At 42.3% G+C, this 23,584-nt stretch overlaps 16 non-coding genes across 16 annotated transcripts; 7 read left to right on the top strand and 9 right to left on the bottom strand.

The window, feature by feature from the left end:
• The first annotated feature begins 7,184 nt into the window (after positions 1-7,184).
• TRNAL-UAG (transfer RNA leucine (anticodon UAG)) lies at positions 7,185-7,279 on the top strand. The gene is made up of 2 exons: positions 7,185-7,222; positions 7,244-7,279. It is a non-coding gene; the product is annotated as a tRNA-Leu (tRNA).
• A 1,162-nt stretch (positions 7,280-8,441) lies between these two features.
• On the bottom strand, positions 8,442-8,513 carry TRNAT-UGU (transfer RNA threonine (anticodon UGU)). Its single transcript has one exon. It is a non-coding gene; the product is annotated as a tRNA-Thr (tRNA).
• A 589-nt stretch (positions 8,514-9,102) lies between these two features.
• TRNAS-GCU (transfer RNA serine (anticodon GCU)) lies at positions 9,103-9,184 on the bottom strand. The gene has a single exon. It is a non-coding gene; the product is annotated as a tRNA-Ser (tRNA).
• Positions 9,185-9,597: 413 nt separating this feature from the next.
• TRNAI-UAU (transfer RNA isoleucine (anticodon UAU)) lies at positions 9,598-9,692 on the top strand. Its single transcript has 2 exons — positions 9,598-9,635; positions 9,657-9,692. It is a non-coding gene; the product is annotated as a tRNA-Ile (tRNA).
• Positions 9,693-10,854: 1,162 nt separating this feature from the next.
• TRNAT-UGU (transfer RNA threonine (anticodon UGU)) lies at positions 10,855-10,926 on the bottom strand. Its single transcript has one exon. It is a non-coding gene; the product is annotated as a tRNA-Thr (tRNA).
• Positions 10,927-11,515: 589 nt separating this feature from the next.
• On the bottom strand, positions 11,516-11,597 carry TRNAS-GCU (transfer RNA serine (anticodon GCU)). The gene has a single exon. It is a non-coding gene; the product is annotated as a tRNA-Ser (tRNA).
• Positions 11,598-12,010: 413 nt separating this feature from the next.
• TRNAI-UAU (transfer RNA isoleucine (anticodon UAU)) lies at positions 12,011-12,105 on the top strand. Its single transcript has 2 exons — positions 12,011-12,048; positions 12,070-12,105. It is a non-coding gene; the product is annotated as a tRNA-Ile (tRNA).
• Positions 12,106-13,928: 1,823 nt separating this feature from the next.
• On the bottom strand, positions 13,929-14,010 carry TRNAS-GCU (transfer RNA serine (anticodon GCU)). The gene has a single exon. It is a non-coding gene; the product is annotated as a tRNA-Ser (tRNA).
• A 413-nt stretch (positions 14,011-14,423) lies between these two features.
• TRNAI-UAU (transfer RNA isoleucine (anticodon UAU)) lies at positions 14,424-14,518 on the top strand. The gene is made up of 2 exons: positions 14,424-14,461; positions 14,483-14,518. It is a non-coding gene; the product is annotated as a tRNA-Ile (tRNA).
• Positions 14,519-15,680: 1,162 nt separating this feature from the next.
• Positions 15,681-15,752, bottom strand: TRNAT-UGU (transfer RNA threonine (anticodon UGU)). Its single transcript has one exon. It is a non-coding gene; the product is annotated as a tRNA-Thr (tRNA).
• Positions 15,753-16,836: 1,084 nt separating this feature from the next.
• On the top strand, positions 16,837-16,931 carry TRNAI-UAU (transfer RNA isoleucine (anticodon UAU)). Its single transcript has 2 exons — positions 16,837-16,874; positions 16,896-16,931. It is a non-coding gene; the product is annotated as a tRNA-Ile (tRNA).
• A 2,331-nt stretch (positions 16,932-19,262) lies between these two features.
• On the top strand, positions 19,263-19,357 carry TRNAI-UAU (transfer RNA isoleucine (anticodon UAU)). The gene is made up of 2 exons: positions 19,263-19,300; positions 19,322-19,357. It is a non-coding gene; the product is annotated as a tRNA-Ile (tRNA).
• Positions 19,358-20,519: 1,162 nt separating this feature from the next.
• Positions 20,520-20,591, bottom strand: TRNAT-UGU (transfer RNA threonine (anticodon UGU)). The gene has a single exon. It is a non-coding gene; the product is annotated as a tRNA-Thr (tRNA).
• A 589-nt stretch (positions 20,592-21,180) lies between these two features.
• On the bottom strand, positions 21,181-21,262 carry TRNAS-GCU (transfer RNA serine (anticodon GCU)). Its single transcript has one exon. It is a non-coding gene; the product is annotated as a tRNA-Ser (tRNA).
• A 413-nt stretch (positions 21,263-21,675) lies between these two features.
• On the top strand, positions 21,676-21,770 carry TRNAI-UAU (transfer RNA isoleucine (anticodon UAU)). Its single transcript has 2 exons — positions 21,676-21,713; positions 21,735-21,770. It is a non-coding gene; the product is annotated as a tRNA-Ile (tRNA).
• Positions 21,771-22,944: 1,174 nt separating this feature from the next.
• On the bottom strand, positions 22,945-23,016 carry TRNAT-UGU (transfer RNA threonine (anticodon UGU)). Its single transcript has one exon. It is a non-coding gene; the product is annotated as a tRNA-Thr (tRNA).
• Positions 23,017-23,584: the final 568 nt, after the last annotated feature.

Raw genomic sequence — 23,584 nt, 5'->3', positions numbered from 1 at the left:
ACACATCTCACAATTCCACAATTCATCCCCACACAATTCACCACACATAATTACTCCACATAATACCACTCAGCACCACATAATTACCCTCCACATAATTATGCTCTCATCCATATTGCATAAATACACTCCACATAAATCTAGTCTATGCCACGTAGCAACATTCCACATACACTCGTTCTTTCCTGCATACGCACAAAAAGAAACATTACAATTTAGCTTAACAAATTGTTCAGAAATGTACCGGAAGTTAAAGAAACAGCCCAAATTATTTTTACAAAGAAAAATAGACAATCGTCAACTTTATACCCCATGACATAAAAGCCTTAGCGTGCACAGCTTGCTCAAATCCACGCTACCTAATTCTACCAAACTCAGCACATTTGAACCTCTCATAATTCCATGCCACACTATTCAACTATAAATAATTTAACCCTACATTCCATACCACATAATTACAATCCTAAATATGAAAAAACATATATTTCTACTTCACTCCATACCTCATAATTCCACATCACATAATAACATTCCACACAACTTAATAGCACTCCAAACCACATAATTCCACTCCACACTACACAATTCAAGTACACATAATTCCACTTCAACCTATATAATTATACGTCACACAACATATTTACACGCAACTCCAAAACACAGAATTACCCTCCACAAAATACAACTCTGCAAAATGCTACATAATTCCACTCCGCACAATTATACACCACACCATGCCACATAATTCCACACATCACAATTCCACAATTCATCCCCACACAATTCATCACACATAATTACTCCACATAATACCACTCAGCACCACATAATTAACCTTCACATAATTATGCTCTCATCCATATTGCATAAATACACTCCACATAAATCCAGTCTGTCACGTAGCAACATTCCACATAACTACACTTCACACCATACCTCATAATACCACTCAACATAATTTTCACCCAGCAGCGAACACTTCCACGTCACACATTTCAACTCTACACATTTCCATTCCACACCACATAATTCAACAACAAACTACATAATTCAAACCAACAACAGAATTACATAACACACCACATACATCCAATCTACACCACAAAATTCCACATCATGCTATAATATTTAACAGCACACCACATAAGTAAACTCCACTACATACCACTCCACAACGCAAAATACCATTCCAGATAATCTCACTCCAAGACACACAATCCCACTCCATGACACACAATCCCACTCCACATAATTCCAGTACACTCAATACCACACAATTACTATACACATAATTACATTATTTCGCTACACAGATCCAATCCACACAACACAATTCCACAACTAACAATTCCAATCCAAACCACATATGTCCACTTGACACCACACACATTCACTCCACTCCAAGCAGAAAACACATAGGTAAGATACACTGTCCTTTACAATGTCAATAGCTCTAACTCTCACAAATGCGAGACCAATTGCATTGCAAATGCTTGTTTACCTTCCAATGCGACCGAGCAGATCCTGTTCATTTTTTTTATTTTTATTTATTTTATGGAGTTTTATATAGCTCGAACTTGACCCGTATCGGGTATCATAGCGCTTTACATGAGCACCAGTTGCGTTACATGAGGACACATTCATATTTGTTAGGCACAGGGAGATTAAGAGATTTGCCCAGAATCACAGGATGTTCAGCGTCATTGCTGAGACTTGAACCCAGTTCCCCAGATTCGAGGTCAACCGCCCTAGCCGTTAGGCCAACTCCTCTCCCAAGTATGAGTAAGAATAGGCATTCGAAAGGCTAAGCAGAAGAGCTGAAGTATGTAGATGTAAAAGTAGCGGAAGGTAGGTTCAAGTAGGAGTATGCAGGAGTAAGAGTGCAAGTAGGAGTAGGTAGGACTAAGTTAATGGTAATAAGGGCATTGGTAAATACGGTAGCAAAAGTAAGAATAGCAGTTAGAAGACGTAATAGGAGTAAGAGGAGAAATGAGTAAGAGCAGGAGGAAATAGGCGTAATAAATTGTAAGTGGAAGCAAGAGTATGTTGGAATAATAAAACGTAAGAGTGGGAACAAATATGAGGTGTAAGAGAAAGGTAAAATTAAGAGGTTACGAAGCACAGTAAGAGGAAGTATGAAACCTATGAGTAGAAACAAAAATCAGCAGTAGGCATAAGTAGGAAAAGTTAGTAAATTAAGTGCAAGATTAATGAAAGTAAGATTGAAAGAGACCAAGATGAGAAAAGAAAGACGAAGACAGCAAATCCTTCCATATTCTTCTACGACTCCAGTACTAACAAAGCGTGACATGCTTTTCAATTTATGCACACATCAGATGAAGAGCAAGGACCTTCCATTAAGCGCTATTGTAACACGCTTCAGTTGGTAACTTGCGTGCAGCTGAAATAGGTACAATTTTTGTGTTTTATAGCGCTCACAAACAGCATAAGCGTGTTTCTTGGCACTATTTCAACAAAAGTTAACACTATGCCACTGGCAGAGGTGCAATTTGTTTTATTAATGGGTTGCACACAGACCGGTCTCTGTGACGTGCTGTTCGACGAAAAAGTGCAAGAAAAGACTTCTTAATACCACGTGAGCAGCACTTCAGAACTGTTTGGATAAAGCTTAGCCGATGCCCGGGAGCCGAATAGTGATTTTTGTGTGTCTCTGGCACCCAGTAGCAGTGTGTTTACCCCGAGGGCCACATTTGGCATGTTCTGATTTGAACTCACCATTATAGAGAGAATATAATACTAGGTCATTTATTGTCACATGCAACAAGGGTAGTCAATCCCGGCCCCCTTTCTCTGTAGTCCCCGGTACCTGTTTAGAGGTGGACAGGAAGGAGCCCTCTCTCCTTCCAGCACAGCAAGCAATACCACAGAACAGCACCAAGACCAACACAAACGGCTCCCGGTAGCTCAGCTCATGTGCCCCGGTAGATGTGAGGCTGTGAGCTGATGAGTAAGAGGTTTAGGAGCAGGGTGAGGAGCTGGCAGCCTACACCAGGGTGGAGCAACAGCACCAAGGCGTCTACAGCAACAGGGGACGGGTCTCCTCAGCTACGAAGTGTGAGGCCAGCACGTGGGAGCCATGCAGCGGCAGCCAATGCTTGTGAAGCAAGTAATCAAGCATTGGCAAAGGTAAAATAAAACCAAGCTAGTGCCAACTAACACGAAGGGTGGGACGGGGAATGGTAAAATTGGGGGCAGGAGGCAGGCCCGGCTCCGGGAATTTTTATTTGGGTGGGCCAAGGGTACATTCGGGTGGGCCACTGCTGGCCCGATTTATCGCTTATATATCCAGCCAGGCCTGCTTCTGGGCCCTCCTTTATCTCTCCTTACTCTTACAAGGCACAGTAAAACGCACTCTTTTCAAAGTCTCTTTCTAAATGTTATCACTCTCAAAAAGTGCTTTTCTTCCATGCAATGTCCCTTTGATGGGAAGAGGAAGTTTCTAAGGTGGGAGTATCTAGCAAGTGACACTACCCGGGCTTCCTCTGTGCGAGCCTTCAGGGAGAAACCCTCTTCATTACTACCTCCACCTGACCTCTGACTCTGCAGCGCACTCTCTTACAGGCTTGATTATCCACTTTTCTACCACCCTTCTCCATCACACCTTATCTCACAGCTGACCTTGGGCCCTAGCCCCATATCAGCCACCATTCAGTTCCACTTTCACTATTCCCAGTAAAAAACAATAGTAAAATCACCTTCAAACTTGAAACATTGAATATAGCAGTAAAAATAATTAGCATGCATGATAAAGTATGCTCCACAGTTGTCCTAATCACCTGACTGTTAATTAAATAAATGAAAACAGAAAGGCCATGACAGGGCCGGCTTTATTGCTGGTGCAAACGTCTTTTTGTCCTCTTTTTAGACCTCTTTCTCTGTAGATAGCTTAACTACCACCCTCCAACAGTACCCTTCATCTCGCCATAGCCACTCCCCCTCATGGCCTCCACCTCAGACTCCCTAACTACCACCCTCCACCAATGTCCCCCATCTTTCTGTAGCTCCCCCATACCCCATGACCTCCTCCTCAGATTCCCTCACTGCCACCCTCCACCAGCGCCCCTCATAGCTTCGTATTTCCCCCCACCCCATGACCTCCTCCTCAGATTCCCTGCCACCCTCCACCAGTGCCCCTCATCTCTCTGTAGTTCCCCCCCCATGACCCCCTCATCAGATTCCATACACTGCCACCCTCCACTAGTGCCCCTCATCTCTCTATAGTTCCCCCCACCCCATGACCTCCTCCTCGGCTTCCCTCGCTGCCATCCTTCACTAGTGCCTCTCATTTCTCTGTAGCCCCCCCACCCCATGACCTGCTCCTCAGATTCCCTCACTGCTCCCTCAACCAGCGCCCCTCATCTCTCTGTAGTTCCCCCCGAGCCCCATGACCTCCTCCTCAGATTCCCTCACTGCCACCCTCCACCAGTGCCCCTCATTTCTCCATAATTCCCCCCACCCCCATAACCTCCTCCTCAGATTCCTTCACTGCCACCCTCCACCAGCACCCCTCATCTCTCCGTAGATCCCCCCACCCGTGACCTCCTCTTTGGATTCCCTCACTGCCACCCCCCACTAGTGCCCCTCAGGTCTCTGTAGTTCCCCCACCTCATGACCTCCTCCTCCGCTTCCCTCACTGCCAACCTCCACTAGTGCCCCTCATTTCTACATAGCCCCCACCCCATGACCTCCTCCTCAGATTCCCTCACTGCTCCCTCCACCAGCGCCCCTCATCTCTCTGTAGTTCCCCCCCACCCCATGACCTCCTCCTCAGATTTCTTCACTGCCGCCCTCCACCAGTACCCCTCATCTCTCTGTAGTTCCCCTCCACCCTGTAACCTCCTCCTCGGATTCCCTCACTGCCACCATCCACTAGTGCCCCTCATCTCTCTGCTGTTCCCCCCACCCCGTGACCACCTCCTCTGACTCCCTCACTGCCACCCTTCACCAGTGCTCCTCATCTCACTGTAGCTCCCCACCCCATTACCTCTTCCTCGTTTTCCCTCACTGCCACCCTCCACTAGTGCCCCTCATCTTTCCGCAGCTCCACCCCCACTCCAGGACCTCCTCCTCGGCTTCCCTCACTGCCACTCTCCACTAGTGCCCCTCATCTCTCTGTAGTTCCCCCCACCCCGTGACCTCCTCCTCTGACTCCCTCACTGCCACCCTCCACCAGCGCCCCTCATCTCTCCGTAGCTCCCCACCCCATGACCTCTTCCTCGGATTCCCTCACTGCCACCCTCCACTTGTGCCCCTCATCTCTCCGTTGCCCCTCATATCCATTCGATTTGTTGTACAGCGCTACTCATAGCGTCACAGTACTTTACATAACAGCACGCATTATACAGAGACAATAAATCAGTCTATGGGGAATGTCACATAAGCCAATGAGGATTACAAGTGTAGAAATCACGTCATCCATACTAGTGGGCAATATATTTTACGAGGGTTTGGACTGGAGAAGCACAAACTCAGGATTTAAAGAGTACTCCAGTGGTTGGAGGTTGGCTTTACTGATAAAAATGTAATAACTTCCCAAACAAACTCTTTTTGGCAACATTAGAATAATGAAGGAATGGAGAAGTTCTAACTATATCACAATACAAAAAAGCGAAGTTTGTATGCAGCTCTTTAAAGACAGTTCATAGGTCACTGTCCTTTGTTAGGATAGTAACTTCTGAACTGCAAGTAACACAAGGATATCTGTGACAGAGGTAGTAACCCACTGAGCTATTCCCATAAAATTCAATTTATCAGCATTTAAAAACTACCAACAGACAAATGGTTACTCTGCAGCAGGATCGTAAATCACCAGTTATCTGCACAGTTTTTATTGTAGTAGTACATCGGTGGCAGATTCACTGGGAGGGCCATGGCTCATGTTTGGGTGGGCCTGGCCCACCCGGCCCACCCCACCCTCTAGAAGCGGGCCTGGCAGGAGGTAACATATCCTGCACTTGTTAGTGGTGTGAGACAAAGAAAAGGGTCAGCGACAGGGGAGGATATTTACAGCCGGGACTAATTAAAGTCCCAGATAACCTATCTGTAGAAATGTAAATGCTGCATTTTAAAACATATCAGGCATTTGTTCTCAACCCACAACATAGCATGTTTTTGAAGGAGCACACAATTAAAACTTCACAATTAAAACTGCTAGACTTACCAACAACGCTGCAGAATGTGATCTGTCCTGCTCTTTACAAGTCTAACCTCTCTCCCCGAAAGCCCAGGTGTTTCTGAAGAGTGCGGGGCCCCATCCCTTTTCCGGCCGGGCTCTGACTGAAGAGAAACAATGTAACTTGTTACTTTGTTTCTCTTCAGTCCTGCCCTGGGTCTACGGGAGGAGCAGGCTGCAGGCTGCAGGCTGCACCTGCTTTTTAGAGCAAGCCTTTTCACTCACAGAGCTGAGGGGGCCCCCTTCACCTACCGAAGACTGGGGGCCCCCCCGCACCGCGGGGGCTGCGGGGGCGTTTGTTACGCCCCTGAATCCTCTGGAAACTCCATGAAAGATCTAATTTCTATTACGCACAAAATACTTCACTTTATTTGACATATTTGTTAAAATGGAACAGTCAGATGATCCCATCTAGCGGATCCTGGCTCTGTCTTGAAAGAGAGTGTAATTATACTACAAGAAATGCTGGCCATCAAAAGAGACTCTGATGGCATTCCGACGAAGGGGGGATTCGAACCCACGCGTGCAGAGCACAATGGATTAGCAGTCCATCGCCTTATCCACTCGGCCACCTCGTCTGCCCTACAGCCCCATCTGAAACCTTGCTTCACAAAAGGAACTGAAGTGTCAATATACTGTACCTAAAAAAGAAAAAAAACAGCTGAGGCAAGATCTCACATTCCACGTCTTCCCCCAATTAGGGACCTACATTTCATTTTTGGGAAATTCTTACTATGTGCTAATTACAAATATTCATAAGATTCCCCTAGACTTTGTCAGAACTGTCAAGATATAATTCTATGGGGTTTTGAATAGACAGAGCATATGTTATAGGACAATTATAGAATCTATTCCGTTCGGACTGTATTTTTAATAGTCAATATAACATGCTAGCATGTGAGTCGATCTTGCACAGTGAATGATGGAGCAGTGTCTGTCATCTACTTGGTCAGCTGTAGATGGCTCACCTGGGGAGATGTGAAAAGAGAGAGCTCCAGTGGCGCAATCGGTTAGCGCGCGGTACTTAGACAGCAGTACTTTCACTGAGCCATGCCGAGGTTGTGAGTTCGAGCCTCACCTGGAGCAGCCGTGTTGTTTTTCATAAACCATTTCACAAAAAGTAAAGTTTAAACTCAGAGTATGGACGGCCCTTGCTAGAGAGTCTTTACTTCTTATAGGATCTACGTGTCCTACTCCTCTGGGTGCCAAATATCACATATCCTACGCGATGCTCAGTTTAAACATTCCATGATGTGCCATCTTGCATTTCATGCAAACACCACATCAGTGCATTTAAAAATACATTTGTAGAATAATAAATATGATGAAAACAGTGTTCTCACATGATAACCATAAACTGAAGAGCTGCAAAAAATGCTGTATCAGCTACTTACAATAAAAGGTGACTCGAAAAAACTAGCAAAAGAAGAGCATCATCATATTAAAGGTTCTATTCACCATCTTGAGTTGCACCATAGCAGCTTATGGTGCTTTTCTGCTCAGAGTGTGCCTCCAATCCCACATTCATTTTTAATTTATTTGCAATTTAAAAAACAACAATTACTGCTCGAAGTTCACTTTTCAAAACCATTCAACCTATTAAATGTATTTCTCTAACCTATGAATGTGGTCCATGTTCACTTTTCCTCATCTTCATCTCGATACTCCTTTCCCAGAACCCAGGTTCACTTCTTCATTCAACCCACCCATCCAAGGTCACCAAATCTTTGAAGCACAAGTCTGCCTATTCTCCCTTTCTCTCTATGTACAAGATACCTTGTATCATTTGAATGGACAGCAGGAGAGAAGGATATTTATGGTGAGTGGGGGAGGGGTTTTGAGGAGTAACCTCATTTGCCTAAGAGCCGGGGTATCTGGGAAAAAAAGTATTTTATGGGGGAAGAATTTCACATCTCCTTGGTGAAATTTGTAGGGCCTTATAACATCCTTTCTGTGGATGCAGATTCAGTCGGAACAGAGGTCCTAGTCCTCGCTCTGCCTTTCAAAGGAACTGTAAATATGGAAGGCTTATTTGGCTTTGCCCGGCAGGGTGAGAATGGCGTTTGTCAGGCGTTCGTCAGGCGATCGGAAGGGGTGAGGCAATAATTTATAATTCAATGATCTTCATGATATTTTCTTGATAATATGAAAGCAGGAAAGGGAAGCTTGGCAATAAGCAATCCTAAAGCAAGGTGTGACTCCAGGGAAGAATGACTTGAAAACAACATACAGAAAGACTCATGTAAAAAGGCCCTGATGAGGCTTGAACTCATGACCCCTGGTTTACAAGACCAGTGCTCTGCCACTGAGCTACAAGGCCAGTCTGCACGCAGGATGTAAATTGCAACATGTATTCTTACTGAGGTATGAATATATCTATGATTTTGAGACTCTGTATGGAAACGTAGTTGCATATGAATGTCCACGTGCGCGCACACATTGAAGACCATGCTTAAGGCACTTTTCTTGGAAGTATGAAAAACTACATTTTCATATGAGAAAATAAGAGTTTTCACATTCAAGACCATACCGATAGCTCTAGTTAGTATGTCTGCAATCAGTGACATATAGAGAACCCACTTATTAGAAGTGATCTGTCTCTGTGGGGCAGACATATGTTAACAGTCATTCATTTGAGACGGCCTAAACTTTAGGAGTAAGAGCTGGTTTCTTATCAATCTATTTATCCAAACTGGTTAATAAGCCAGGAGTGAGTGAAAGGCAATCCTCTGGAAACTCCATGAAAGATCTAATTTCTATTACGCACAAAATACTTCACTTTATTTGACATATTTGTTAAAATGGAACAGTCAGATGATCCCATCTAGCGGATCCTGGCTCTGTCTTGAAAGAGAGTGTAATTATACTACAAGAAATGCTGGCCATCAAAAGAGACTCTGATGGCTTTCCGACGAAGGTGGGATTCGAACCCACGTGTGCAGAGCACAATGGATTAGCAGTCCATCGCCTTAACCACTCGGCCACCTCGTCTGCGCTACAGCCCCATCTGAAACCTTGCTTCACAAAAGGTACTGAAGTGTCAATATACTGTACCTAAAAAAGAAAAAAAACAGCTGAGGCAAGATCTCACATTCCACGTCTTCCCCCAATTAGGGACCTACATTTCATTTTTGGGAAATTCTTACTATGTGCTAATTACAAATATTCATAAGATTCCCCTAGACTTTGTCAGAACTGTCAAGATATAATTCTATGGGGTTTTGAATAGACAGAGCATATGTTATAGGACAATTATAGAATCTATTCCGTTTGGACTGTATTTTTAATAGTCATGATAACATGCTAGCATGTGAGTCGATCTTGCACAGTGAATGATGGAGCAGTGTCTGTCATCTACTTGGTCAGCTGTAGATGGCTCACCTGGGGAGATGTGAAAAGAGAGAGCTCCAGTGGCGCAATCGGTTAGCGCGCGGTACTTATACAGCAGTACTTGCACTGAGCCATGCCGAGGTTGTGAGTTCGAGCCTCACCTGGAGCAGCCGTGTTGTTTTTCATAAACCATTTCACAAAAAGTAAAGTTTAAACTCAGAGTATGGACGGCCCTTGCTAGAGAGTCTTTACTTCTTATAGGATCTACGTGTCCTACTCCTCTGGGTGCCAAATATCACATATCCTACGCGATGCTCAGTTTAAACATTCCATGATGTGCCATCTTGCATTTCATGCAAACACCACATCAGTGCATTTAAAAATACATTTGTAGAATAATAAATATGATGAAAACAGTGTTCTCACATGATAACCATAAACTGAAGAGCTGCAAAAAATGCTGTATCAGCTACTTACAATAAAAGGTGACTCGAAAAAACTAGCAAAAGAAGAGCATCATCATATTAAAGGTTCTATTCACCATCTTGAGTTGCACCATAGCAGCTTATGGTGCTTTTCTGCTCAGAGTGTGCCTCCAATCCCACATTCATTTTTAATTTATTTGCAATTTAAAAAACAACAATTACTGCTCGAAGTTCACTTTTCAAAACCATTCAACCTATTAAATGTATTTCTCTAACCTATGAATGTGGTCCATGTTCACTTTTCCTCATCTTCATCTCGATACTCCTTTCCCAGAAACCAGGTTCACTTCTTCATTCAACCCACCCATCCAAGGTCACCAAATCTTTGAAGCACAAGTCTGCCTATTCTCCCTTTCTCTCTATGTACAAGATACCTTGTATCATTTGAATGGACAGCAGGAGAGAAGGATATTTATGGTGAGTGGGGGAGGGGTTTTGAGGAGTAACCTCATTTGCCTAAGAGCCGGGGTATCTGGGAAAAAAAGTATTTTATGGGGGAAGAATTTCACATCTCCTTGGTGAAATTTGTAGGGCCTTATAACATCTTTTCTGTGGATGCAGATTCAGTCGGAACAGAGGTCCTAGTCCTCGCTCTGCCTTTCAAAGGAACTGTAAATATGGAAGGCTTATTTGGCTTTGCCCGGCAGGGTGAGAATGGCGTTTGTCAGGCGTTCGTCAGGCGATCGGAAGGGGTGAGGCAATAATTTATAATTCAATGATCTTCATGATATTTTCTTGATAATATGAAAGCAGGAAAGGGAAGCTTGGCAATAAGCAATCCTAAAGCAAGGTGTGACTCCAGGGAAGAATGACTTGAAAACAACATACAGAAAGACTCATGTAAAAAGGCCCTGATGAGGCTTGAACTCATGACCCCTGGTTTACAAGACCAGTGCTCTGCCACTGAGCTACAAGGCCAGTCTGCACGCAGGATGTAAATTGCAACATGTATTCTTACTGAGGTATGAATATATCTATGATTTTGAGACTCTGTATGGAAACGTAGTTGCATATGAATGTCCACGTGCACGCACACATTGAAGACCATGCTTAAGGCACTTTTCTTGGAAGTATGAAAAACTACATTTTCATATGAGAAAATAAGAGTTTTCGCATTCAAGACCATACCGATAGCTCTAGTTAGTATGTCTGCAATCAGTGACATATAGAGAACCCACTTATTAGAAGTGATCTGTCTCTGTGGGGCAGACATATGTTAACAGTCATTCATTTGAGACGGCCTAAACTTTAGGAGTAAGAGCTGCTTTCTTATCAATCTATTTATCCAAACTGGTTAATAAGCCAGGAGTGAGTGAAAGGCAATCCTCTGGAAACTCCATGAAAGATCTAATTTCTATTACGCACAAAATACTTCACTTTATTTGACATATTTGTTAAAATGGAACAGTCAGATGATCCCATCTAGCGGATCCTGGCTCTGTCTTGAAAGAGAGTGTAATTATACTACAAGAAATGCTGGCCATCAAAAGAGACTCTGATGGCTTTCCGACGAAGGTGGGATTCGAACCCACGCGTGCAGAGCACAATGGATTAGCAGTCCATCGCCTTAACCACTCGGCCACCTCGTCTGCCCTACAGCCCCATCTGAAACCTTGCTTCACAAAAGGTACTGAAGTGTCAATATACTGTACCTAAAAAAGAAAAAAAACAGCTGAGGCAAGATCTCACATTCCACGTCTTCCCCCAATTAGGGACCTACATTTCATTTTTGGGAAATTCTTACTATGTGCTAATTACAAATATTCATAAGATTCCCCTAGACTTTGTCAGAACTGTCAAGATATAATTCTATGGGGTTTTGAATAGACAGAGCATATGGTATAGGACAATTATAGAATCTATTCCGTTTGGACTGTATTTTTAATAGTCATGATAACATGCCTGCATGTGAGTCGATCTTGCACAGTGAATGATGGAGCAGTGTCTGTCATCTACTTGGTCAGCTGTAGATGGCTCACCTGGGGAGATGTGAAAAGAGAGAGCTCCAGTGGCGCAATCGGTTAGCGCGCGGTACTTATATTGCAGTACTTGCACTGAGCCATGCCGAGGTTGTGAGTTCGAGCCTCACCTGGAGCAGCCGTGTTGTTTTTCATAAACCATTTCACAAAAAGTAAAGTTTAAACTCAGAGTATGGACGGCCCTTGCTAGAGAGTCTTTACTTCTTATAGGATCTACGTGTCCTACTCCTCTGGGTGCCAAATATCACATATCCTACGCGATGCTCAGTTTAAACATTCCATGATGTGCCATCTTGCATTTCATGCAAACACCACATCAGTGCATTTAAAAATACATTTGTTAAATAATAAATATGATGAAAACAGTGTTCTCACATGATAACCATAAACTGAAGAGCTGCAAAAAATGCTGTATCAGCTACTTACAATAAAAGGTGACTCGAAAAAACTAGCAAAAGAAGAGCATCATCATATTAAAGGTTCTATTCACCATCTTGAGTTGCACCATAGCAGCTTATGGTGCTTTTCTGCTCAGAGTGTGCCTCCAATCCCACATTCATTTTTAATTTATTTGCAATTTAAAAAACAACAATTACTGCTCGAAGTTCACTTTTCAAAACCATTCAACCTATTAAATGTATTTCTCTAACCTATGAATGTGGTCCATGTTCACTTTTCCTCATCTTCATCTCGATACTCCTTTCCCAGAAACCAGGTTCACTTCTTCATTAAACCCACCCATCCAAGGTCACCAAATCTTTGAAGCACAAGTCTGCCTATTCTCCCTTTCTCTCTATGTACAAGATACCTTGTATCATTTGAATGGACAGCAGGAGAGAAGGATATTTATGGTGAGTGGGGGTGGGGTTTTGAGGAGTAACCTCATTTGCCTAAGAGCCGGGGTATCTGGGAAAAAAAGTATTTTATGGGGGAAGAATTTCACATCTCCTTGGTGAAATTTGTAGGGCCTTATAACATCCTTTCTGTGGATTCAGATTCAGTCGGAACAGAGGTCCTAGTCCTCGCTCTGCCTTTCAAAGGAACTGTAAATATGCATGGCTTATTTGGCTTTGCCCGGCAGGGTGAGAATGGCGTTGGTCTGGCGTTGGTCAGGCGATCGGAAGGGGTGAGGCAATAATTTATAATTCAATGATCTTCATGATACTTTCTTGATAATATGAAAGCAGGAAAGGGAAGCTTGGCAATAAGCAATCCTAAAGCAAGGTGTGACTCCAGGGAAGAATGACTTGAAAACAACATACAGAAAGACTCATGTAAAAAGGCCCTAATGAGGCTTGAACTCATGACCCCTGGTTGACAAGACCAGTGCTCTGCCACTGAGCTACAAGGCCAGTCTGCACGCAGGATGTAAATTGCAACATGTATTCTTACTGAGGTATGAATATATCTATGATTTTGAGACTCTGTATGGAAACGTAGTCGCATATGAATGTACACGTGCGCGCACACATTGAAGACCATGCTTAAGGCACTTTTCTTGGAAGTATGAAAAACTACATTTTCATATGAGAAAATAAGAGTTTTCACATTCAAGACCATACTGATAGCTCTAGTTAGTATGTCTGCAATCAGTGACATATAGAGAACCCACTTATTAGAAGTGATCTGTCTCTGTGGGGCAGACATATGTTAACAGTCATTCATTTGAGACGGCCTAAACTTTAGGAGTAAGAGCTGCTTTCTTATCAATCTATTTATCCAAACTGGTTAATAAGCCAGGAGTGAGTGAAAGGCAATCCTCTGGAAACTCCATGAAAGATCTAATTTCTATTACGCACAAAATACTTCACTTTATTTGACATATTTGTTAAAATGGAACAGTCAGATGATCCCATCTAGCGGATCCTGGCTCTGTCTTGAAAGAGAGTGTAATTATACTACAAGAAATGCTGGCCATCAAAAGAGACTCTGATGGCTTTCCGACGAAGGTGGGATTCGAACCCACGCGTGCAGAGCACAATGGATTAGCAGTCCATCGCCTTAACCACTCGGCCACCTCGTCTGCCCTACAGCCCCATCTGAAACCTTGCTTCACAAAAGGTACTGAAGTGTCAATATACTGTACCTAAAAAAGAAAAAAAACAGCTGAGGCAAGATCTCACATTCCACGTCTTCCCCCAATTAGGGACCTACATTTCATTTTTGGGAAATTCTTACTATGTGCTAATTACAAATATTCATAAGATTCCCCTAGACTTTGTCAGAACTGTCAAGATATAATTCTATGGGGTTTTGAATAGACAGAGCATATGTTATAGGACAATTATAGAATCTATTCCGTTTGGACTGTATTTTTAATAGTCATAATAACATGCTAGCATGTGAGTCGATCTTGCACAGTGAATGATGGAGCAGTGTCTGTCATCTACTTGGTCAGCTGTAGATGGCTCACCTGGGGAGATGTGAAAAGAGAGAGCTCCAGTGGCGCAATCGGTTAGCGCACGGTACTTATACAGCAGTACTTGCACTGAGCCATGCCGATGTTGTGAGTTCGAGCCTCACCTGGAGCAGCCGTGTTGTTTTTCATAAACCATTTCACAAAAAGTAAAGTTTAAACTCAGAGTATGGACGGCCCTTGCTAGAGAGTCTTTACTTCTTATAGGATCTACGTGTCCTACTCCTCTGGGTGCCAAATATCACATATCCTACGCGATGCTCAGTTTAAACATTCCATGATGTGCCATCTTGCATTTCATGCAAACACCACATCAGTGCATTTAAAAATACATTTGTAGAATAATAAATATGATGAAAACAGTGTTCTCACATGATAACCATAAACTGAAGAGCTGCAAAAAATGCTGTATCAGCTACTTACAATAAAAGGTGACTCGAAAAAACTAGCAAAAGAAGAGCATCATCATATTAAAGGTTCTATTCACCATCTTGAGTTGCACCATAGCAGCTTATGGTGCTTTTCTGCTCAGAGTGTGCCTCCAATCCCACATTCATTTTTAATTTATTTGCAATTTAAAAAACAACAATTACTGCTCGAAGTTCACTTTTCAAAACCATTCAACCTATTAAATGTATTTCTCTAACCTATGAATGTGGTCCATGTTCACTTTTCCTCATCTTCATCTCGATACTCCTTTCCCAGAAACCAGGTTCACTTCTTCATTCAACCCACCCATCCAAGGTCAACAAATCTTTGAAGCACAAGTCTGCCTATTCTCCCTTTCTCTCTATGTACAAGATACCTTGTATCATTTGAATGGACAGCAGGAGAGAAGGATATTTATGGTGAGTGGGGGAGGGGTTTTGAGGAGTAACCTCATTTGCCTAAGAGCCGGGGTATCTGGGAAAAAAAGTATTTTATGGGGGAAGAATTTCACATCTCCTTGGTGAAATTTGTAGGGCCTTATAACATCCTTTCTGTGGATGCAGATTCAGTCGGAACAGAGGTCCTAGTCCTCGCTCTGCCTTTCAAAGGAACTGTAAATATGGAAGGCTTATTTGGCTTTGCCCGGCAGGGTGAGAATGGCGTTTGTCAGGCGTTCGTCAGGCGATCGGAAGGGGTGAGGCAATAATTTATAATTCAATGATCTTCATGATATTTTCTTGATAATATGAAAGCAGGAAAGGGAAGCTTGGCAATAAGCAATCCTAAAGCAAGGTGTGACTCCAGGGAAGAATGACTTGAAAACAACATACAGAAAGACTCATGTAAAAAGGCCCTGATGAGGCTTGAACTCATGACCCCTGGTTTACAAGACCAGTGCTCTGCCACTGAGCTACAAGGCCAGTCTGCACGCAGGATGTAAATTGCAACATGTATTCTTACTGAGGTATGAATATATCTATGATTTTGAGACTCTGTATGGAAACGTAGTTGCATATGAATGTCCACGTGCGCGCACACATTGAAGACCATGCTTAAGGCACTTTTCTTGGAAGTATGAAAAACTACATTTTCATATGAGAAAATAAGAGTTTTCACATTCAAGACCATACCGATAGCTCTAGTTAGTATGTCTGCAATCAGTGACATATAGAGAACCCACTTATTAGAAGTGATCTGTCTCTGTGGGGCAGACATATGTTAACAGTCATTCATTTGAGACGGCCTAAACTTTAGGAGTAAGAGCTGCTTTCTTATCAATCTATTTATCCAAACTGGTTAATAAGCCAGGAGTGAGTGAAAGGCAATCCTCTGGAAACTCCATGAAAGATCTAATTTCTATTACGCACAAAATACTTCACTTTATTTGACATATTTGTTAAAATGGAACAGTCAGATGATCCCATCTAGCGGATCCTGGCTCTGTCTTGAAAGAGAGTGTAATTATACTACAAGAAATGCTGGCCATCAAAAGAGACTCTGATGGCTTTCCGACGAAGGTGGGATTCGAACCCACGCGTGCAGAGCACAATGGATTAGCAGTCCAGCGCCTTAACCACTAAGCCACCCCGTCTGCCCTACAGCCCCATCTGAAACCTTGCTTCACAAAAGGTACTGAAGTGTCAATATACTGTACCTAAAAAAGAAAAAAAACAGCAGAGGCAAGATCTCACATTCCACGTCTTCCCCCAATTAGGGACCTACATTTCATTTTTGGGAAATTCTTACTATGTGCTAATTACAAATATTCATAAGATTCCCCTAGACTTTGTCAGAACTGTCAAGATATAATTCTATGGGGTTTTGAATAGACAGAGCATATGTTATAGGACAATTATAGAATCTATTCCGTTTGGACTGTATTTTTAATAGTCATGATAACATGCTAGCATGTGAGTCGATCTTGCACAGTGAATGATGGAGCAGTGCCTGTCATCTACTTGGTCAGCTGTAGATGGCTCACCTGGGGAGATGTGAAAAGAGAGAGCTCCAGTGGCGCAATCGGTTAGCGTGCGGTACTTATACAGCAGTACTTGCACTGAGCCATGCCGAGGTTGTGAGTTCGAGCCTCACCTGGAGCAGCCGTGTTGTTTTTCATAAACCATTTCACAAAAAGTAAAGTTTAAACTCAGAGTATGGACGGCCCTTGCTAGAGAGTCTTTACTTCTTATAGGATCTACGTGTCCTACTCCTCTGGGTGCCAAATATCACATATCCTACGCGATGCTCAGTTTAAACATTCCATGATGTGCCATCTTGCATTTCATGCAAACACCACATCAGTGCATTTAAAAATACATTTGTAGAATAATAAATATGATGAAAACAGTGTTCTCACATGATAACCATAAACTGAAGAGCTGCAAAAAATGCTGTATCAGCTACTTACAATAAAAGGTGACTCGAAAAAACTAGCAAAAGAAGAGCATCATCATATTAAAGGTTCTATTCACCATCTTGAGTTGCACCATAGCAGCTTATGGTGCTTTTCTGCTCAGAGTGTGCCTCCAATCCCACATTCATTTTTAATTTATTTGCAATTTAAAAAACAACAATTACTGCTCGAAGTTCACTTTTCAAAACCATTCAACCTATTAAATGTATTTCTCTAACCTATGAATGTGGTCCATGTTCACTTTTCCTCATCTTCATCTCGATACTCCTTTCCCAGAAACCAGGTTCACTTCTTCATTAAACCCACCCATCCAAGGTCACCAAATCTTTGAAGCACAAGTCTGCCTATTCTCCCTTTCTCTCTATGTACAAGATACCTTGTATCATTTGAATGGACAGCAGGAGAGAAGGATATTTATGGTGAGTGGGGGTGGGGTTTTGAGGAGTAACCTCATTTGCCTAAGAGCCGGGGTATCTGGGAAAAAAGTATTTTATGGGGGAAGAATTTCACATCTCCTTGGTGAAATTTGTAGGGCCTTATAACATCCTTTCTGTGGATTCAGATTCAGTCGGAACAGAGGTCCTAGTCCTCGCTCTGCCCTTCAAAGGAACTGTAAATATGCATGGCTTATTTGGCTTTGCCCGGCAGGGCTTGCCCGGCAGGGTGAGAATGGCGTTTGTCAGGCGTTCGTCAGGCGATCGGAAGGGGTGAGGCAATAATTTATAATTCAATGATCTTCATGATATTTTCTTGATAATATGAAAGCAGGAAAGGGAAGCTTGGCAATAAGCAATCCTAAAGCAAGGTGTGACTCCAGGGAAGAATGACTTGAAAACAACATACAAAAAGACTCATGTAAAAAGGCCCTGATGAGGCTTGAACTCATGACCCCTGGTTTACAAGACCAGTGCTCTGCCACTGAGCTACAACGCCAGTCTGCATGCAGGATGTAAATTGCAACATGTATTCTTACTGAGGTATGAATATATCTATGATTTTGAGACTCTGTATGGAAACGTAGTTGCATATGAATGACCACGTGCGCGCACACATTGAAGACCATGCTTAAGGCACTTTTCTTGGAAGTATGAAAAACTACATTTTCATATGAGAAAATAAGAGTTTTCACATTCAAGACCATACTAATAGCTCTAGTTAGTATGTCTGCAATCAGTGACATATAGAGAACCCACTTATTAGAAGTGATCTGTCTCTGTGGGGCAGACATATGTTAACAGTCATTCATTTGAGACGGCCTAAACTTTAGGAGTAAGAGCTGCTTTCTTATCAATCTATTTATCCAAACTGGTTAATAAGCCAGGAGTGAGTGAAAGGCAATCCTCTGGAAACTCCATGAAAGATCTAATTTCTATTACGCACAAAATACTTCACTTTATTTGACATATTTGTTAAAATGGAACAGTCAGATGATCCCATCTAGCGGATCCTGGCTCTGTCTTGAAAGAGAGTGTAATTATACTACAAGAAATGCTGGCCATCAAAAGAGACTCTGATGGCTTTCCGACGAAGGTGGGATTCGAACCCACGCGTGCAGAGCACAATGGATTAGCAGTCCATCGCCTTATCCACTCGGCCACCTCGTCTGCCCTACAGCCCCATCTGAAACCTTGCTTCACAAAAGGTACTGAAGTGTCAATATACTGTACCTAAAAAAGAAAAAAAACAGCTGAGGCAAGATCTCACATTCCTCGTCTTCCCCCAATTAGGGACCTACATTTCATTTTTGGGAAATTCTTACTATGTGCTAATTACAAATATTCATAAGATTCCCCTAGACTTTGTCAGAACTGTCAAGATATAATTCTATGGGGTTTTGAATAGACAGAGCATATGTTATAGGACAATTATAGAATCTATTCCGTTTGGACTGTATTTTTAATAGTCATGATAACATGCTAGCATGTGAGTTGATCTTGCACAGTGAATGATGGAGCAGGGTCTGTCATCTACTTGGTCAGCTGTAGATGGCTCACCTGGGGAGATGTGAAAAGAGAGAGCTCCAGTGGCGCAATCGGTTAGCGCGCGGTACTTATACAGCAGTACTTGCACTGAGCCATGCCGAGGTTGTGAGTTCGAGCCTCACCTGGAGCAGCCGTGTTGTTTTTCATAAACCATTTCACAAAAAGTAAAGTTTAAACTCAGAGTATGGACGGCCCTTGCTAGAGAGTCTTTACTTCTTATAGGATCTACGTGTCCTACTCCTCTGGGTGCCAAATATCACATATCCTACGCGATGCTCAGTTTAAACATTACATGATGTGCCATCTTGCATTTCATGCAAACACCACATCAGTGCATTTAAAAATACATTTGTAGAATAATAAATATGATGAAAACAGTTTTCTCACATGATAACCATAAACTGAAGAGCTGCAAAAAATGCTGTATCAGCTACTTACAATAAAAGGTGACTCGAAAAAACTAGCAAAAGAAGAGCATCATCATATTAAAGGTTCTATTCACCATCTTGAGTTGCACCATAGCAGCTTATGGTGCTTTTCTGCTCAGAGTGTGCCTCCAATCCCACATTCATTTTTAATTTATTTGCAATTTAAAAAACAACAATTACTGCTCGAAGTTCACTTTTCAAAACCATTCAACCTATTAAATGTATTTCTCTAACCTATGAATGTGGTCCATGTTCACTTTTCCTCATCTTCATCTCGATACTCCTTTCCCAGAAACCAGGTTCACTTCTTCATTAAACCCACCCATCCAAGGTCACCAAATCTTTGAAGCACAAGTCTGCCTATTCTCCCTTTCTCTCTATGTACAAGATACCTTGTATCATTTGAATGGACAGCAGGAGAGAAGGATATTTATGGTGAGTGGGGGTGGGGTTTTGAGGAGTAACCTCATTTGCCTAAGAGCCAGGGTATCTGGGAAAAAAAGTATTTTATGGGGGAAGAATTTCACATCTCCTTGGTGAAATTTGTAGGGCCTTACAACATCCTTTCTGTGGATTCAGATTCAGTCGCAACAGAGGTCCTAGTCCTCGCTCTGCCTTTCAAAGGAACTGTAAATATGCATGGCTTATTTGGCTTTGCCCGGCAGGGTGAGAATGGCATTTGTCAGGCGTTCGTCAGGCGATCGGAAGGGGTGAGGCAATAATTTATAATTCAATGATCTTCATGATATTTTCTTGATAATATGAAAGCAGGAAAGGGAAGCTTGGCAATAAGCAATCCTAAAGCAAGGTGTGACTCCAGGGAAGAATGACTTGAAAACAACATACAGAAAGACTCATGTAAAAAGGCCCTGATGAGGCTTGAACTCATGACCCCTGGTTTACAAGACCAGTGCTCTGCCACTGAGCTACAAGGCCAGTCTGCACGCAGGATGTAAATTGCAACATGTATTCTTACTGAGGTATGAATATATCTATGATTTTGAGACTCTGTATGGAAACGTAGTTGCATATGAATGTCCACGTGCGCGCACACATTGAAGACCATGCTTAAGGCACTTTTCTTGGAAGTATGAAAAACTACATATTCATATGAGAAAATAAGAGTTTTCACATTCAAGACCATACCGATAGCTCTAGTTAGTATGTCTGCAATCAGTGACATATAGAGAACCCACTTATTAGAAGTGATCTGTCTCTGTGGGGCAGACATATGTTAACAGTCATTCATTTGAGACGGCCTAAACTTTAGGAGTAAGAGCTGCTTTCTTATCAATCTATTTATCCAAACTGGTTAATAAGCCAGGAGTGAGTGAAAGGCAATCCTCTGGAAACTCCATGAAAGATCTAATTTCTATTACGCACAAAATACTTCACTTTATTTGACATATTTGTTAAAATGGAACAGTCAGATGATCCCATCTAGCGGATCCTGGCTCTGTCTTGAAAGAGAGTGTAATTATACTACAAGAAATGCTGGCCATCAAAAGAGACTCTGATGGCTTTCCGACGAAGGTGGGATTCGAACCCACGCGTGCAGAGCACAATGGATTAGCAGTCCATCGCCTTAACCACTCGGCCACCTCGTCTGCCCTACAGCCCCATCTGAAACCTTGCTTCACAAAAGGTACTGAAGTGTCAATATACTGTACCTAAAAAAGAAAAAAAACAGCTGAGGCAAGATCTCACATTCCACGTCTTCCCCCAATTAGGGACCTACATTTCATTTTTGGGAAATTCTTACTATGTGCTAATTACAAATATTCATAAGATTCCCCTAGACTTTGTCAGAACTGTCAAGATATAATTCTATGGGGTTTTGAATAGACAGAGCATATGTTATAGGACAATTATAGAATCTATTCCGTTTGGACTGTATTTTTAATAGTCATGATAACATGCTAGCATGTGAGTCGATCTTGCACAGTGAATGATGGAGCAGTGTCTATCATCTACTTGGTCAGCTGTAGATGGCTCACCTGGGGAGATGTGAAAAGAGAGAGCTCCAGTGGCGCAATCGGTTAGCGCGCGGTACTTATACAGCAGTACTTGCACTGAGCCATGCCGAGGTTGTGAGTTTGAGCCTCACCTGGAGCAGCCGTGTTGTTTTTCATAAACCATTTCACAAAAAGTAAAGTTTAAACTCAGAGTATGGACGGCCCTTGCTAGAGAGTCTTTACTTCTTATAGGATCTACGTGTCCTACTCCTCTGGGTGCCAAATATCACATATCCTACGCGATGCTCAGTTTAAACATTCCATGATGTGCCATCTTGCATTTCATGCAAACCCCACATCAGTGCATTTAAAAATACATTTGTAGAATAATAAATATGATGAAAACAGTGTTCTCACATGATAACCATAAACTGAAGAGCTGCAAAAAATGCTGTATCAGCTACTTACAATAAAAGGTGACTCGAAAAAACTAGCAAAAGAAGAGCATCATCATATTAAAGGTTCTATTCACCATCTTGAGTTGCACCATAGCAGCTTATGGTGCTTTTCTGCTCAGAGTGTGCCTCCAATCCCACATTCATTTTTAATTTATTTGCAATTTAAAAAACAACAATTACTGCTCGAAGTTCACTTTTCAAAACCATTCAACCTATTAAATGTATTTCTCTAACCTATGAATGTGGTCCATGTTCACTTTTCCTCATCTTCATCTCGATACTCCTTTCCCAGAAACCAGGTTCACTTCTTCATTAAACCCACCCATCCAAGGTCACCAAATCTTTGAAGCAAGTCTGCCTATTCTCCCTTTCTCTCTATGTACAAGATACCTTGTATCATTTGAATGGACAGCAGGAGAGAAGGATATTTATGGTGAGTGGGGGTGGGGTTTTGAGGAGTAACCTCATTTGCCTAAGAGCCGGGGTATCTGGGAAAAAAAGTATTTTATGGGGGAAGAATTTCACATCTCCTTGGTGAAATTTGTAGGGCCTCATAACATCCTTTCTGTGGATTCAGATTCAGTCGGAACAGAGGTCCTAGTCCTCGCTCTGCCCTTCAAAGGAACTGTAAATATGCATGGCTTATTTGGCTTTGCCCGGCAGGGCTTGCCCGGCAGGGTGAGAATGGCGTTTGTCAGGCGTTCGTCAGGCGATCGGAAGGGGTGAGGCAATAATTTATAATTCAATGATCTTCATGATATTTTCTTGATAATATGAAAGCAGGAAAGGGAAGCTTGGCAATAAGCAATCCTAAAGCAAGGTGTGACTCCAGGGAAGAATGACTTGAAAACAACATACAGAAAGACTCATGTAAAAAGGCCCTGATGAGGCTTGAACTCATGACCCCTGGTTTACAAGACCAGTGCTCTGCCACTGAGCTACAAGGCCAGTCTGCACGCAGGATGTAAATTGCAACATGTATTCTTACTGAGGTATGAATATATCTATGATTTTGAGACTCTGTATGGAAACGTAGTTGCATATGAATGTCCACGTGCGCGCACACATTGAAGACCATGCTTAAGGCACTTTTCTTGGAAGTATGAAAAACTACATTTTCATATGAGAAAATAAGAGTTTTCACATTCAAGACCATACCGATAGCTCTAGTTAGTATGTCTGCAATCAGTGACATATAGAGAACCCACTTATTAGAAGTGATCTGTCTCTGTGGGGCAGACATATGTTAACAGTCATTCATTTGAGACGGCCTAAACTTTAGGAGTAAGAGCTGCTTTCTTATCAATCTATTTATCCAAACTGGTTAATAAGCCAGGAGTGAGTGAAAGGCAATCCTCTGGAAACTCCATGAAAGATCTAATTTCTATTACGCACAAAATACTTCACTTTATTTGACATATTTGTTAAAATGGAACAGTCAGATGATCCCATCTAGCGGATCCTGGCTCTGTCTTGAAAGAGAGTGTAATTATACTACAAGAAATGCTGGCCATCA

The sequence above is a fragment of the Triturus cristatus genome, chromosome 12, assembly GCF_964204655.1.
Source record: "Triturus cristatus chromosome 12, aTriCri1.1, whole genome shotgun sequence".
NCBI lineage: Eukaryota > Metazoa > Chordata > Amphibia > Caudata > Salamandridae > Triturus > Triturus cristatus.
The sequence above is the reverse complement of the archived record's forward strand: the minus strand, read 5'-3'. Positions and strand labels throughout refer to the sequence as shown.